Below are 17,187 nucleotides of genomic sequence, written 5' to 3'. Positions count from 1 at the left end.
CCCATTTTGCAGGTGAGCGAACTGGAAAGGACAGGGCTGTGCTAAATTAAGTGAGCTGCCTGCAGTGGTTAGGCTCCCTCTTTGCTCCCCCATAAAACACCTGGAAATGCGTATGAGGGGAAAAAAAAAACCAAAACCAAACAAAGCTGAATAAATCTCTAAGGAATATGTTTAGGTTGTAAAAATGCAGAGATGGTATCGAACTATCTCAAAGTGCTCTTGGAATATATGGTGAGTCATGAGCGCCGTATATTAAATGGCCAACGCTTATTCAACAAAAGTAATTTCTCATGCGAGACCACAGGAGTCACAGGAATTGGCTTCGCCCCAAACTGCCTGATTCAGCAAGATATTACCCGTGTGCAGAAGCTCTGCTGTTATGTTTCAGCTTTTAGGCAGTGGGAGAGAGGAAGGAACCAGCACGAGGAGAAACTAAGAGATTCCTCACAGATTCACGTATGGCAGTGCTTTAACTATGTGAGTAGAAACTTATAAAAAAAACCAACCCAAAAACGTTAAGAATAGATAATATATGTATGACATTCATCCCTCCAATGCTATTTCTTCAGCTGGTATGATGGAGACTGAATTTTATCTCTCTGTTTTCTGCTGTCTCCGGTATTCTTCCTAAAGCCAAAATTCTGTTGGAACTATGGTAGTCATTAAAAATCATAATATTAGAAAGTGTTTATCAGGTGGACTGGTCATTGCAAGTGGACTGGAAGAATGATTGCAAATTGAAATGACTTTATAATAAAGCCTGAGTTAGCAAAAAAAAAAAAAAAGGGCAGAAAAAAGGAATAGTATTTTTTTTTTCTGAAATTAGCAGAAAGAATATCACGTGGAGAACACATTTATTGTGCCAGTGAGGAGGTATGTAATTTATCTTTGTAATAATGGTTTCTGTAACTTTAAAGGTAAAAACAGTTGATCTATCTTGATATTTTTCTTATAACGTCTAGCAAGTTGAATGACTTTATTTGTATGCCAAAGATGAAGGCTAATCTAGCACAAGCATGCCTGGAAATTCATCTCTTTGCAGCTGTACAGGGTCAGGGCCCATCTTCTGGTCCCGAGGGAAAGGAGCATGGCATGGGCCATTCCTGGACAAGTAAGCCCTCGTTTTTTAAAAGCAGGCTGACCTCATGCATTGAGCTCATCGGTGACTTCATACCTACAGGAACAGTTGCTGACCGTGCTCTTCCCTGAACCAGGTACGGCCTGGGCTGAAACGGAGCATGTGAAAGCATGGCAGAGTGGGATCTCATAGCTGGGCTCCAGATTTTGTCCCTCCCTGCCCCAACACTGGCCAGGTAGCAACATCCCATCAGGTGTGAGGGACACCCAGCGTCCCCCTTGGATCCTCATCTCGTACAGGGTACAGGATTTGCTCCTCAGACGCAAATTTCTATCACAACAAATGGCAAGTCCGTATGGTAAGCACTCATCCCACAAACTCAATACTAACAAATCAGCCTTGGTACTTGAAATATTTATACATTACGGCTAAAAGAGACAGCCGTTTTTCTGTCCAGCAATACAAAGTGTTTATCCAGAATGTAAATAATTCTTAAGGAAAAATTCACAGACACATGCATATCCATGCACACATATTATGCGTAAGCTTTCTTCATGCCACAATCTGTTTTTTTTCAACTCTGAAGCCCCTGATGAAGGCTGGCATTTGCGAGGAACTTCGGGTTTAGGCATGAATGAGAAGCAACAGATGGGAAAGAGGAAAGACTGACCTATGGAGGGAAAAGAGTTTATAAAATACAGTTAATCTGATTTTTCTTGAGGTAGTTAGGATATACAAAATTAGTTAAGGAAATAAGGCAAACATAATCCAAGAGGTCGTCAGAACACATCCCTGATCAAATTTAAAATGCTTCATTTTGAATTCAGGAGCTGGAGAAGGAGTAATAAACGACAGGAAAGTAAAAACTCTGGGCAGTCGAGTGCACACAAAACGGCCCAGTGACCTACAATTCCCTACCAGTGGCTCAGAGACAAAATGTATTATCATGCATAATAGATCTGGAGAGTGACAGTTTAAATATACGACACAGAAGGGAAAAGACTATTCTGCAAGCAGAAACTAAATGCCTCCAGGGGTAAGGTAACACTCTTCCCTCCTTATTCACAAAAGCAATAGGAAATGACCGGGTTGTTTGTACAGGACAGGAGAAGCCAGGAGCTGAGCTCCCGTTGGCTTCAGTGGCAACGACGTGTGCCTTTAACCAGGAACCACACGCAACGGTGACAGAGAAGCCCCCTGATCAATCTAGCAGAGGTCTGAGAGCTCTTAGGCCACCTTTCCCCGTTACCTGATCATTGCAGCAGAGATCTGAGAGCTCTTACAGCACCTTTCCCCATTTGATCTGCTTCTTAGCTATCTCAAACTCTTCTTTAATCAAAGCTCATGATGTGCTACAGATTTCTAAAGACTTTTTTTTTTTCACATTAAAGGAAACAATTTAAATAAGAGCCTGATTCAACCTAATGTCAAGCTCCTTGGCTGCTGGCTCGCCTGGTTTTGCCATTGCTGTGATGAGCCATTGGGTGATGTTACCAACCAAGAGCTGTAGGAGGAGCACCACGAAACCCTCAGGCCACCAGCTCCTGCGAGCCATTTCTGGTGCCAACCTGAACCCATCTCCATTTATCCTCTAAATCGCAACTTGAGAGGATGACAGAGCTGGGTACAAAGCAGGTTTAAGAGCTTTAGAAGTCACACACATGGATTTCGAAGTCACACACACGGATTTCCAACAGCAGCAGGCTCCAACCACCTTCAAGCCTTCTCATTGCGCGCCACGCCACAAAGGCCTTATGGTAATTCTGAGTGTTGAAGCATTTCAAATCTATGTTAATTGATTCCCAGCTACTTCATGATGCCAGCATGTTGCTAAATCAGTGGTAGATAAAAGTAGCAGGAGGTATAGCATCTTTTGTATTGCTGCAGGGAGATCACACCTAAAATAAGGCATTAAATTCTGGGCGCCTCATTGCCAGAGAGATGCGGACAAATTGGAGGAAATTCATAGAAGAGCAATAAAAATGATTAAAGGTTTGAAGAGACTGAATTATGAGTGAAGATTAAAGGAATTTAATATGTATCGCTTGGCTAAATGATGACTAAGAGGGAAACGATACCCTTCAACAAGTACTTGAAGGGCATAAATATCACAAATAAAAAGGAATTCTGTAGGCTGCTAAGGACGTGCAGCTTGGGATAAAAGGATGGTGTTAGGCAAAGGGAAACTGGCTCTCGCCAGACATCATTAAAACCTCACAGACCATTCCGACACATTTATCTAATCATCTTTCAGTATTAATTTTTGCCTCCTCTAGGAAAAAAAAAAAAAAAAAAAAAAAAAAGCATTGTCTTCAATTACAGACTGAGCAAGAACTCCCAGATGCAGTCCAGGGATGTGCATGCCAAGAAGAATAATTCCCAATCCAAGCTGGGAAAGGAGCAAAAAAGTATTCCCACTATTTGGAGGTGGAGATACCCTTTACCGAGAGCTGAAGGATGTATAAGATATGAAATTAGTGGTCTGTATTTTAGGAATGTGTCTGTTGCCAGGATACCATGGGGAAAATAAAAGTAATAATGCATTTATGTAAAAGATACACATTCCATTGATTTTAGTGAGAATTATACCAGTATTTTAATGGGAGAACAGACCATATGAAGAATAACTTCTCAGAGTTGGAAGCAGAGAAGAAATAGTCCCCACGGGTGTCGGGGTGCTGTGGCCGCGCATCCTAACCCCAGCGATGTCAGGAAGCACCCGTGCCTTCAACAGGAGGGGAAGCTCACGTAAAATTGGGCTTCGCCGTGCCTCTGCTTAGCAGCACAGCAGTGCTAAGTTCTGAAACTGCTACGCACAGCATACGTATCACCTTGTGGTTTTTCAGACTTACTGCACGGAAACTCCCTGGCTGAATTTAGAGGTCCTCATGCAGGAAATTATTTGCTTCCAGCTCCCCCTTTGCTTTTCCGGCCAAAGGGGGAACCCTGAACCTGCTCTCTCAGGCAGCTCCCTTGGGGAACCCAGCAAGTCCGTTGGCTTCCCACAGCTCATGGCAGAAGGGGGACAGAGACGTTTTGGGGAAGTTTTTGTCTTTTCCTGTCGCAACCCACATCCATTTCCGGCGAGATTACAATCTGACGTAAGGGTATCAGCTTATGCTGGTACCCTGCAGCAGCACCCCTTGAGAAAAGCTTTGGAAAGCAGCGCCCGGTGATGGGAGGTCATGGGAAAGGGACTCCCCAAAAGCAGGAGGAGTGGGAATGGTTTTCACATTTGGGAGAGAGTGAGCACAAATCAGAAACATCTGCATTTCCAACCTCTCTTTGCGAGAACAACCTAAAGATGCTGATGCCAGAATAGGCAGGCAGAGGAAGAGCCACAGATCCATTTCCCCAGATTAGCATCCTGTTACGGCAGTGCTCCTGCTCCGAGGACACGATCTGATTTGTTTATCCCAGAGTTAACGCTGGCGATAAACGCACAGCCCTGCTGCTGGCAAACCCAGCCACCCCACCCCTTTGCCAGGTTTCTGCCGCAAACCACGGCCGGTAGCAATAAGGAATTTAAAATTCACACACTTGCACTGCTAGTTGTGTACTTGCTTTTCAACACTACTAAAGGGCTCTCCCATCTTTTTTTTTTTTTTTTTTTTTTTTTAACAGTTAAGCCTGCTCAGAGCTAAGGAATATATAGAAGCTTGTTTTAAAAGCGAGATGATCCTTTATATGTCACAGAGTAAGCATGGCAACCAGTAGAAATTGTATTTACAGAGGTGGAGGTCAGGAGCTTTCATTTTATGGAAACCAATCGAGTCAGAGTCAGTTTTACTATATTTTCTACATTGAAGTATCTCCTTTTCCTCCCCCTTTGAACATCTTGAATCATGAGGATTAAAGTTCAGCCTTAATTTTTAGATTTTTTTTAGACTATTTATTCTGCCTGTTCTTCTTCTGACTATCATTGTTCATGGTAACACAATTAGTTCCTGGACAGCGATTTATTATGCCATAAAATCTTGTCTTTTCCTCCCCAGCTACTGTTGAAGATAGTTTGCACATGTCCATGAGACGGGTAGACACAACCTTTATGGAGTGCCTGGAGGTTTGGGCTACCATATGTAGATAGCACCATTGAGATGTTTACTCCAGCTGATGGTTGGTGAGGAACAGCGTGAGCAGAGGCTTCCCCAGGGAATGAAGATCTTGTTTTCCTGACAGCTTCTCTGAATTTTTTTTTTTTTAAGCTACATAAAAAGGAAGGGAGTACAGTTATCCAGAAATCTGGCTAAGCATAATTGCTACTCAGAGCATCCCAGGAGGCCTAAAAAGGCCTTGGAGGGCAGCATATTTAACCCAGACCAGGAACACTGCATATGTGTGAATATTTTATAAATCACAGTTTCACCCAGTCAGGTGTTTTATTCTGTGAGATTTTTTTTTTCAGCTAAGAGTTAGGTGAGAATCAGATGTGACCTAAAGAAAGAGACATCCACGGTGCTGTAGGAAACTTGTGCGTATGTGGTTTTTAACCCAGTCTCTCATTTATATGTGGTTTTACAGGTGTATAATCATCTATCTGAAACCCTTAAGCTGTTTGGCTCCCAACCATAGCCGTGCAATTTGGAAGCTTCTGTGTTGTATTTTATGGTTAAGTTACATATGGTTTCGCTTCAAAACAGGTTCCCCCAAATTTGTGCGAGTTTCACACACTCCTGAAAGTTATAACCGAAGATGGATTTGATCACGAAAGGAAATATGAAAATGCAGTATTCGCTGTTCTTTCATGTTTAGCTCATGCATTATCACCTCAACTTCTTAAATAGAATGTTGAATATTAAACACGTGGATTTAAGCCCAACAGTGAGTTCACTTGGTGTTCAGAGGGAAATATGAGGAGGTTTCCTCCTCCAGCACGCTCACACGGACCTTGGCCACCGCGGAGAGTCACGGCCGCGTGACGACTCCTGATGCCACCAGCTCCACAAGTGTCGCGTTGAACCTTGGTGTGAAACCACATGCACTGCGTCACGGGAGGTGTGTACATGTGTCAGACGGATGACTTAATAAGCAGACATGTATGTAAATTTACATGTATGTATACATGGTAGGACCCTCTTGGTTGAGAACGATCCTTGCGCTTGTGGAGTGGGAGATTTGGGCTGTGGCCGTGGAAGTCCAACTTGCCCAAGCAATGGAGACCTGGGAGCGTATGGGCAGTAAGTCTCCCGGGGTCGGCTCTAACCCCCTCACCCCAATTTGGGGTGCTGATTTGCTCAGGACAGCATGAATTTCCTGCAGGATGGTACAGAAAAGGTCTGTTTTCACCCCAAAACCTTTCCAGCAAACCCAGCCGGTAGCTGGAGCTGCCAGGGAGGGGCACCGGCGGGGGCAATGCGCGGCGGGACCTCCGTAGCCCCCCCATCCCGGACCGGGGGGCTCCGCGCCCCTTCCCCCAGGGGATCTGACCCCCCCTCCACCCCGGGGGGCACCGCTGGGACCCCCCCCTCACCCCTTTTCCCCGGCGGGGCCGAGCCGAGCGGTAGCACACCGCCTCCCGGGCTGCGCAGCGCGGGCGGGGACCGCAGCGGGGTTGCTCCCGCCCTCCCGCCCCCTTCCTCCTCCTCCTCCTCCTCCTCCTCCTCCTCCTCCTTCTCCTCCGCCCCCCCCCCGCAGGGCAGAGCCGGCGGAGGCGACGGATGGACGCGGGGCAGAGCCGGCGGAGGTAGGTGCGTGGGGATGGGGTGGTGGGGTTCTGCGGATCGCCCCCCCCCCTCCAAGTTTGGAGGCGGCGGGACTTTTGGGGGAAAGTTGCGGTTGGGCTGAGCTCGGAGCGGAGCCCCGGGGGGGCGGCCCCGCGGGGGCGCGGTGCTGCCGCCGCCGCAGCCGGTTCTGGGGGTGCGGAGCCGCCTCCCGCTGCCCCCCCCCCCCCCCCCCCCCAAACCTCGCACCTTCCTCTGGCCGTGTCCCCTAGCAAATGTCGGGGAGGGGGGAGTGTGTGTGTCCCCCTCCACGGGTGGGTTCCGGGTGCAGCATCCTCGGGGGGGTGAGGTGAGGTGGGATGAGGGGGGGACACTTCTGCCCCTGAGCAGGTCGGTGCTGCGGGGGGAGCACAGAGTGATGGCCGAGACCCCGCAAATTCCCCACAAATTCCCCATCATCTCGCCGCGCCGAGAACCCGGGTTGCGCCGGGTCCGGGGCGGTTTGTTGGGGGGAGAAGGCGCTCGGGAAGCGATTTTCTCGGGAAAAAAAATCCATTCGATGCCGGGCTGCGCATCCTACCTGGAATTAAGCTGGGGATGGTTGTTGCCATTCGCCGGTGCGTATTTTTTTTTTTTAGGTGAAAAGGGGTTTATTTCTTAAAAGCAAGCTGCCGGCTGTTAAAAATAGCATCGCTGCGTGCTTTTGCTGAGAGCGCAGGCAGGGTTCAGCGGCCGGTTATTCCGGTGCCAGTCTGGTAAGCAGGGATTCACCAGCTGAACTTTGGCTCTGCCAGATATGGCTTTGTTTTGGTTTGGGTTTTTTTTTTTTTTTGCTTCCTTTCTGTGCTGCCTCATTGTAATACTACAGCCGTACTCTGCAGTGAATTGACTTTCTCAGACACCGCCGGATTTGTAGGTTAATGATGATATTTCCAGGATGATGCATCTACACACCTACCAAACTTTGAGACATGGAAATATATATATATATTTTTTTTTTTTTATTACATGGTTCTACAGCTTAAAGTTCTCTTCGCATTGATTTGCTTGCCTATGGCATAAGGATGGTTTCACTTCTTGAATTGGTAGCCAGACAGAAAAAAAAAAAATCGTTATAATCTCCTGTAGATCAAACATGTGCCTTTTTATGTTTTGTGACTAAAAATAGCAGAGCAAGTCAGCTGAGCAGATTACAGATTAAAACTCAGGGTTTGCTGGAGGTGTTCGTGAAGAGTAAATACTTTTTAAGGTTTGACTGAAAATCATACACGCTCGTTTGTGTAAACAAATGCCTAATTGAACAACATTGCACTTGGTACTGACTGGGGACTACTTGATCTCTGGCAAAAAGGGAAATTTCCATCAATAAGAGGTCACAACATGTATATGAGCTGTATGTATGCACTTATGTCTGTGCTATTCATATACATTGATAGATGTGTTCAATATCCAGACAGACACACACATATATACACGTACTCGCTAACAGGTAGTAAATACTAATGGTTGTCTTGAAGCTTTTTTTTTTTTATCAGTGATTAAAATGTTGTCACACGTCTCTTGCCCTGAGAGCTTCTCTGCTGCCGCTGGTGCCATTTCACTCTTGGGCATTGAGTCAAAGGAGTCATCTGGCCCTTCGCATGCCAAAAGAAAGAAAATCAATTTGAATGCAGAAAAGAGGAAACTACTTGTATGACGATTTAGTAGTGAAACTGCCTTTTTTTCCCCCTTAAATGACACTTAGGTCCCGTGTCTGTAAGTGCAGTCGCCATGCAGTTCTGAAATCAATCATAAAATAATTTTATGGTTCAGATTTTATAATAGGGGGACTAATCACAAATTCAGAGTGTCTTATCTGGCAGTTTGTAACAGGAACATGATGAAACAGTGGAGTTTTACATGACAAAACACTTAATTCCGCTAATGCAATGGAAGACAGTAATGGGTTTTATCTTCTTTGCTAAACTAAAAGTAGGTATCTGGAAGCTGTATAAATGAGAAGGTTGAGGCAGACTCTTGCATCTGAATTATTTGATGTGGCTGAAGTGGAAGGATGAAGTTATATAATCTACTGGCAGCAGCAGCAGCAAGGATGGGATTATGTAGGCATAATCATAGAGATGCAAATAAGATACTGCTTATATTTCAACGTTATTTTAAGCAACCTGTGGCAGGAGCTCTGTGAGAACCAAGAGTTTCAGAGGGCAAAGCTTACGTTTGTAGCCCAGGTGATTTCAGTGTTACCATACGTTGTTTTTAAAGATGTGCCCCAATACTCAAGTATCTCAAAGTGTTTTTTTCTATTTAAGATCAAGTTGTTAGGTGGATGACAGCAGACTCTTCCAAAGTTTGTGAGGCGTTGCTAACCATGATACGACAATCCCTCTACCTCCCAATAAGGGTTTCTTACCAAATTTCTCTGCTGACCAGGAAGGGAATCATTATTATTATTATTATTAACTACTTTTCCTATGCTGAGTGCGTCCCTCTATGTTCATGGGAGCAAAGATTTAAGAAGCTGTAACTCAGCGTTTTGTTACCATTATGTTCTGTGTTTTTAATGTTGTTCTGATGTACTTTGTCTAGAGATAAGCTAACAGCAGCAGCTTGATCTTGCCTAAATGACCTTGATTTAGCAAGTTAGAACATCCAACTGTGTTTCTCTTTTAGTACAGATCCATCACTCTGGTGAAGAGAGCCATGACTTAAGCAGGTGCCAATAACACTCCTTCTCCCTCTTAAGTCTTAATTACCCTTACAGTTCCCGTGTCCTGAAAGGCTGTATATCCCACAATCAGAAACTCCAAGGAAACCTGCTCTTAAATCATTCAGTGCTATTCTGGCCACTTGGTTGATGTTAGAGAGTTTGCAGGAGCAAACCTTGGTTTGAAATGGTCTCCTAAATTGCTGTCTTCAGGCCTCAGTTCCTCCCTTCACCCACCTATTTTCCTCCGTACATCACAAAATGAGGGATAACTCTGGATTCCCGCCATACTCCTTGGCTGGAGTCATGTTGCTCAGCTGGAAGAATCCAAAGTGCTGTGGAAAAACAAGGTAGATTTCCAATAAGAGAGCTTTTTTTTTTTTTTTTCCCACTGCTTTCCCCCACAAATTAGTATTTCTTATTTATTTATGTGTTTTAGTGAAGTGCACTGTTTTTCTTACTGACGAAGTGTGGTGCCAGATTTGGAGTCTAAATACAGCTATTCACACGAGGGGAAGGGATCTGTAAGCTCCTACAAGTTCTTATCTCAAAGCAGCGTGAATTACAGTGATCTCTCCACTTCTACTGCAGTTTCACAAAAATTGCCTAATTTTATATAGCATAGTTGACCCATTCACTTAAAAATACGTAGGGCTCTCCATGTATCTAACAGAAAGCGTGTTGTACGGTCACACTGGCTGTTTGTCCCTGCGACCTTTTCATTTGCGTTTCTCGGGCTGGAAGACACGATTACAATTCTGTCCCGGTTACTTGACTGGGTTTTTACATGCGAGGGAGGCAGGAAAGCTACCGAGGAGCTGGAGTGCGGCAGGCGCGTTGCAATGGGAGCACTGTAATCCTTTGATTACACAGCTGTGCCTGACAGGCCACTAAACAGCACTTTAGGGGCAAGCAGTTAATGTAGCTTTGCCGTGGAATATTTATTAATTTATGTTACACCTGGTTTCCAGCAGCTGCTGAATGTGGTTTGTAAGCACTAGTTTTAAGAAGTGTGGTGTCCTCTGTAAGAAGTGATAGAATATTTTGGGTTGGAAGGGACCGTTAAAGCCCATCCAGTCCAACCCCCCTGCAAGGAGCAGGGACATCTCCAACCACATCAGGTTGCTCAGAGCCCCATCCAACCTGGCCTGGAATGTTTCCAGGGATGGGGCATCCACCACCTCTCTGGGCAACCTGGGCCAGTGTTCCACCACCCTCAGTGTAAAAAGTTTCTTCTTTAAATCTAGGAAAAAAAGATAACCAGGTGATGCGCATGACACCTTGCAAGAAGAAACAGAAAGAAAAATGAAGTGCAGTTGGGTACCGGTGGCTGATGGCAATGACAAGCCAGATGTGGTGGTGATGAGAGACCAGGTGTGATGGTGAATGTGCAGTGCAAGTGGTCCATGGTGAGCTCTCTCCCAATGCCCTCCCTCTGTCCTCCTGTGGCAGCACGCCGGAGATCATGGACTCACCAGCCTCAATCCATTGCCCTGCGTCTTCCCGTTCCCAGATCCAGCCTCTTAAAATTCCCACAATACCTTGAACTGGCTGAAACATGTGTTTTCCAAATATCTAAAGTGGCAAGCCTACTGGTTTTCTTATAAACTTGCCAGATATGAGGTAGTCTACATAAGCTAACCCGGCTCCAGAAACATTTCTGGAGCTCCTGGTGCAGCAAGCCGCCCTCCCTTGGTTTGCAGAAAGCGGCTAAAGCCCCTGCAGTGGTATGGGTGGTGGAGGGCACTTGGCTGCCAACGTGTCTGCCTTCTGTGTGATGGGTTTCCTTTGAAATGAACATATTCATGTCAAGAAATGTGATGATGGAAAGGCAGGGAAGTGACACAGGCCTTGGAAATTCGTGCTAAGATGGAAGTGAAAAGCTAGAAAGACTTCCTCTCTAATACTGTGTCCACGGTTTGGAGAAGATGAGGCACTCTGGCCCTTCCCCAGACTGAGATTCCTTGGCAGAGTCTCCTTCCAGCAGCCTCTGGGTAGCCCCCGTCTGACGGCAGCTCTGGGCTTTCAGTCCAACCCCTGCAAGCAATCTGAAATGCAGGAGTAGGTGTAGGTCCTAGGATTGTAGACCCCTAAATTGTGCACCTTCAGTATAATTCTGGCTGTTCTTTAAAAGGCAGCAAGTCCAGTCAGAGTTGGTGCTTGGTAGGGTTGCAGAATAGGGATCCAATGGTTCAATACTACCTAAAATTTATGTACATTGTGTATATAAATATACTTTTGTATACCAAGTGCTGCCAAATACACACTTTTTATTCTAAAACATAGTGTGCCGTAATTCGGACTTGTCATTCACACAATATCTTATAAGGAAGTGTGGGGTTTTTTTTATGCCAACTCTGTATCTAAGGTAGGTTGTTCCTCACTGTGAAGTGCACACCATAGAAGGTGCAGCTCTGTACCCCAATAGTAGAATATAAAAACTGACATTTTTCATTTGCTTCATGCCTTCCGGTATGGAGAAATATGCTTCACAAGGAGATATTTTTCCTGTGAAAAACCTTGATGTTCAGTGTGGGTGAATGCACCTTGTTATCTTACCATAAAATTAGAAAAGCTGATGAGATTGGAAAAGACTTCTGTAATATTATTTTATTGCATACATCGATGCATGGCTTTAATCTGCCAAGTTGAGGTTAGATGTGATAACTTCTGAGGACTGACAGGAATATGAGGAAGGACCTTTCTTTCACGTAACAGCAGTTGTTGTGTTACAGGTGAGTTTTAACTGGGAAGACCTGTGAGATCAAACAAAAAGAGTGAAGATAAAATGTAAGGTTCACCGATGTACAGAGAAAACAAGATAAGGCTGCTTTGAAAAAAAAATGTGAACTTCTGTAAGATATGTAGGAAAAATAACAAAGATTTATCTGCAACGTGTGTACTTAGGGGATGGAAGAAGCCTGGTGGGTAGTAGTGTTCAAAGAGTGATGTGAAAGCAGGCAGTGCATTAGATGTGAGTTTGCAATATTGGATGATTTCAAATGATTGAAGATGATGATGTCCTCATATGCTCTACATGCCCAGCTGAAGTTCAGGTCTTGGAGCAGTATGGGGAAAAAGCACTTAATTAAAGTGCTTTAGATCTGGCACCAAATTAGTAGGGAGAGACCAGCAAATAGGAGAAACATCAGGAAAAATGTAATAGAAATCAAGATTCTGGAAGGTTTTCCACATGATTTGAAGAAAATGTAAGAGCCGAATGTTAACTTGCTGTGCCTGAGCTAGGACATAACGGCCTGTGAGTGCCAGAATTTATTAATCCGAAGAAGATGGACTCTGTTTGACTGGTGCAGCCAGGAGGTTCGACTGTGTAAGGCTGGAAATGGGAGGAAACGGAGAAGGATAGTTTAATAGATTATTAGGAGTGTACATCACATAATGAGATGTGTTTGCCTGCAGGGCCAGCTCCTCACAGGGGAGCTTCATCTCCTGTAAATTCTCTAACAGGTCTTAAAACCACTTTTTTTTGGAAGTCCATCCAATGCCTTATCTAATATTCCTCTTCGATTTTGGCTACTTGTTAGTTGAGAAGTTTGTCTTCCAGCTAGGCTATATAGATATTAAATAGTTAATGTTAAATAGATAATATTAAATAGATAATGTTAATGTTAAATAACTTAAATGGATAATGAATCTGAAATTTCTAGGATTTTTCAGGGAACACTCTGAAATCTCAGCTTTCTATTTCACCACATCATGCTAGTGGTCGTGCTCCTCTTCTGTCTTCGATCACTGGTTAGTGTGTTTGTGGGAGTGCTGCTGTACAGGTCATCCTCCTGGCTTGGTTGCCGAAGCCTGAGAGAATTTCCTGGGGCCATTTGTGGCGTGGATTTTGGATGCTGCTTTGTTGAAGTGGGAGGGGAGCAGGTTGGATGCGTACGTTGCGTCTTGAGCCCACGCAGAGCTGATGCCGGTTCAGCTCCCCGAAAGAATATGGGTTCACGTGGTGAGGTTGTGCTTCAGGGTGAGGGGCTCTTTGCTTGTTTTGTGGCTCCCCGGAGCTCTAGCCTGGGATACCATTGTGATATCTGGGTCGTAACCAGTTCTATTGCAAGCGCAGAAATCAGATAAAAAAGACGGCGTGAAAACACTCCCGGTCATCAAGGCTACCAATAGCAACTACAACATGAGATATAGTAGCGGTTTCTTCTCTTAAAAAGACAAAAACATGTTCTTGAGCACTTCAGCATTGAGTATTACAGCTTTATGCCCTGAGCAACTCATTGGAGCCATTCATAAAGTAAATAATTTAGATGAAAAAATTTCATAAATTATAGAGCTATGAAAACAGTGTCTCAGGTTGAGGATTAACTTGCCTGAGGAACAGATAAGGATAAATCAGAATGAAACCACTATTGCTCTTGACATTTAGTATTAGAATTACTTTGCAAAGCTATTTATACCGGCTTTAAAACAGTTTCAACAAGAAATGAGATGTGAGAGGTGAACAGAGGGAACAGAGGAACCTAAGCTCATCCTTCTCCTTATAGGAAAGAGGAAAAACTCATTTGGCTAACATCAGGCTATTTTAAATAATGAAGGGTAAAATAGCCTTCTCTCCATGGCTTCACATCACCTGCTCCTTATTTCTGTGTACAGCTTTAAAAATTGAGTATTCCTGTTGTTTGATATCAGAGTTAAAGCCTTGCCATAGCTCATTTTGGTGTGATACAGGAGAATGCGTAAAAAGCTTCTGCTGAGTTTTGATAGCTTTTTCTTTTAATGGAACTCATTAAGTGGGTGTAGCAATCGAGCCAGTTTTCCAGGTTTTTTTTTTTGTCTTGCTATGGTAGAATATTGGGCAATAAATGAAAAAAAAGCACTAAAAAATGTACTGTGAAAATACCAGTAAGCAGGCAAATATCAACAGTGATTTTTTTTTGACTATTACAGTTCCTGGATTCTAAGGCTTATAAGTATTAGAAAACAAACTGAAACTTTGACAACGTTTATTTGTGTGTTAAAAATATTTACCTGCTACTGAGGCAAGAATATCCCCACCCTAATCACTGAAAATGTTACACTGCCGTATTTTAACAGCCTTCTTTGTGTATTTTTAAAGATAACAAATAATTCAGAAATAACAAATATCACTAAGTTGCATTTAGCCAAAAAAATAAGGGTTTCAAATGAGGTAATATAAATGCTGTGTTCATTCCAAGCAGCAATTCTCAGGATGAACCCCTGGCGTCATTAAAGTCAATGAAACATCTTCCTGCTGACTTCAGCATTTAAAAAAAATAAATTGAAATGGGATCTTAAAAAGTTTTCCTCTTGATGAGCGACTGGAGCTGAAGGCGTTCAGCTGTACGTTTCTGTGCACGTGCTGTTTGGTTCAGCCAGGGAGCCCTAAGGTGAAGGTGATGTCTGGTGGGGATGAGGGTATGTGAAAAGGAAATAATATTTCTCGTCGAAACAACGTATCAGTAGTCGCGTTATCCCAGAGGACCCCTTTCACCGAAATGCTGCAGACGTGGGCCCATTTCAGTGCTAGCTGACCGTGCAGGTGGACATTCCTCTTAAGGATATCTAGGTTTTAAAAATGATGGAAAGCCCCAAAGTCTGACTTTTTAAATAAAATATTGCATTCCCGCATTGTGCGGGTCGGAATTTGGGCAGTCCTTTGCATCAAGCGCAGCACTCAGGCACAGGTTTAGGGACCTTTTTAGCTTTGTCCTTTTGGCATCAAGGATTCTTACGGAGCAGTTGAATAGGAGGAAGGAATTAATTTGATTTAGCGATGTCAGACTGAAACTGGAGTTCCTCCTCGCACATCCTTCGAAGAACGCTCAATGGCTCTGGTTTTAGCCTGCCATCCGCTTTATTTTTGCAGAGATATTTTTGAACTTCCTCTGCTGATAAATATTTAGAGTCTGTTTATATTCCATCTTGATAGTGCTTACAGATTTTTTTTCCATAAATACTTATTACTGAAGAAATTGGTGTTACGAGCCTTGAAATTGCAGTGCTGGCAATTTTGCAGTTTTAACCGTAGCTGACTGTCAGTGTAATTATTAATTATCCTAGAGAGGCTTATAGCTTTCTAAAAACAAATTTTATTTCTGGGCTGCAGGAGCTGGAAGGGGAGCTGTAATTGCTTTATGTCTGGAGTGCAGGTTTCGGTGCAGAAGGCTTGGATGGATTAGATGTGACCATCGCGGAGGATCAATAAGGAATGAAAAGTGGAAAAGCCGTTCCACGTTTGCAAGAGGATGCTGCTAAGCTCAGAATGGAAGATGCAGCTATTTCTTTTTTGTTTAATTAAAATCTAATGAATAACGATTTGGAGAAAGCTGCGTTGGTATTAATTGCTTTGAGTACTTGAAGGATTTCCTTTGCAAAATTTCTGCGCAGCCTTTTCTTACAGCCTGGCTCTGTACGATTCTCACCGGTGTTGCCCAGCGAAATCTTAATGCTGTTTTGCTGTGCCTTGCTCATTCCAGTTTAGAGTCCTGTTTTTCCTGACATGCATACGGCGATCCCACTTTAATTAACTAACAGCAGTTGTCACCATGCATAGGCATCGTGATGCCTAGGAGTCTCAGAAGTCTCTGTGTAAAAATAAATAAATAAAACATCTAAGAAATTTTGCCAAGCAGCAGTAAACTTAAAAATCGAATTGGTTAGCAGCATTGAAATGAGTTACCTTATTATATTACAGCAGATAGCCACCAGATGTCACTTGTTTAATGCACCACCACGCTGGGGAGAAATACGCCCTTGGTATGTGAAAGATTAAAAAAAAAAAAAAAAGGAGCAACTTGCTATAAGTGGCTTTGTTTCTGTTTGTATTCATAGTTGGCAACTGTCGTCCTTGATAAATATTTTCACCTTAAAATAGATTCCATAGACTTGTTTCTCGCAAATAAGATAGACTTGCATTTTTTATGAGCCTTAAATGTCAACGGTGACATTTTGAAATTCAGCCCTTAAGAAAATAATTAATAGGCTTACTAACTTTTCAAAAGGATGAAAGTACATTTTATGGAAAGGACAGTTTTATTATTATGAACTGCACCATCACTAGAGACACTTTCACCAGTGGCTTAAAAATATCTTCATCTTCAGCCCAGTTAAAAGCAGTGGGACGAGTCTTAAAGTCGTGCAGGACTGAAAGCGAGGTGGAAGTAGGCGTAGATAGGGGAAGGACCACTTCTGAAATTAGAAAATAATATCCACTTCTAGAATGATGCAGTTCACCCTCAGGTCTTAAAAGCTTCAAAGAAAAGTGTAAATAAAGATAGATGGTTTGGTATGTGTCTCTAAAGCGGAAAAAGTCTTAAAAGTCTTAAAAGCTTCAAAGAAAAGTGTAAATAAGATGGACAGAGAGATGGGGATGCGTCTCTAAAGCAGAAAAGGAGCACTTGTTACTCAACGCAAAGCTGGTTTTCCTGACCCCAGTGACCACCAGCAGTACCAGTGGGCAGGATGAGATAACTAATTAATTGCTTGCCAGTGAGAGTGAGCAAAGGGCTTCTGATCCGGGTCATGATGTTCAGCGGTGATTTTTTCCCTCCCACGGCCAGAGATGCTGAATTGACCAGTGCAGACCCGCTTCCTGGTCTATGGTCACCTAAGCCTGGTGTTCATTTATTTTTCAGTCTGTACCCAAAGGCAGCACTGTTTGAAAGAGGAAATTTAATTTTCTGGAATTGAAGCAGAAAGACTGACAATTGAGTGATTTCTTGAAGGGTAATGATTAGTGTTTTGGTTTTGTGTTTTTT

The 17,187-nt window shown here is 43.6% G+C and overlaps 1 protein-coding gene across 2 annotated transcripts in view; it reads left to right on the top strand.

Moving 5' to 3' along the window:
- Positions 1 to 6,708: 6,708 nt before the first annotated feature.
- CHST15 (carbohydrate sulfotransferase 15) overlaps positions 6,709 to 17,187 on the top strand; it is a 45,127-nt gene continuing 34,648 nt past the window's right edge. The window contains exon 1 of one of the 2 annotated variants that reach the window (XM_086752079.1): positions 6,709 to 6,761. The gene's annotated coding sequence lies outside the window, so the exon portion shown is untranslated. Of the gene's footprint in view, positions 6,766 to 17,187 lie in introns of both variants that reach the window. The other variant, XM_086752080.1, reaches the window with a different exon arrangement.

The sequence above is a fragment of the Chlamydotis macqueenii genome, chromosome 7 (assembly GCF_036417535.1).
Source record: "Chlamydotis macqueenii isolate bChlMac1 chromosome 7, bChlMac1.mat, whole genome shotgun sequence".
In the NCBI taxonomy this organism is placed as follows: Eukaryota; Metazoa; Chordata; class Aves; order Otidiformes; family Otididae; genus Chlamydotis; species Chlamydotis macqueenii.
This window is presented reverse-complemented; position numbering and strand designations above follow the sequence as displayed.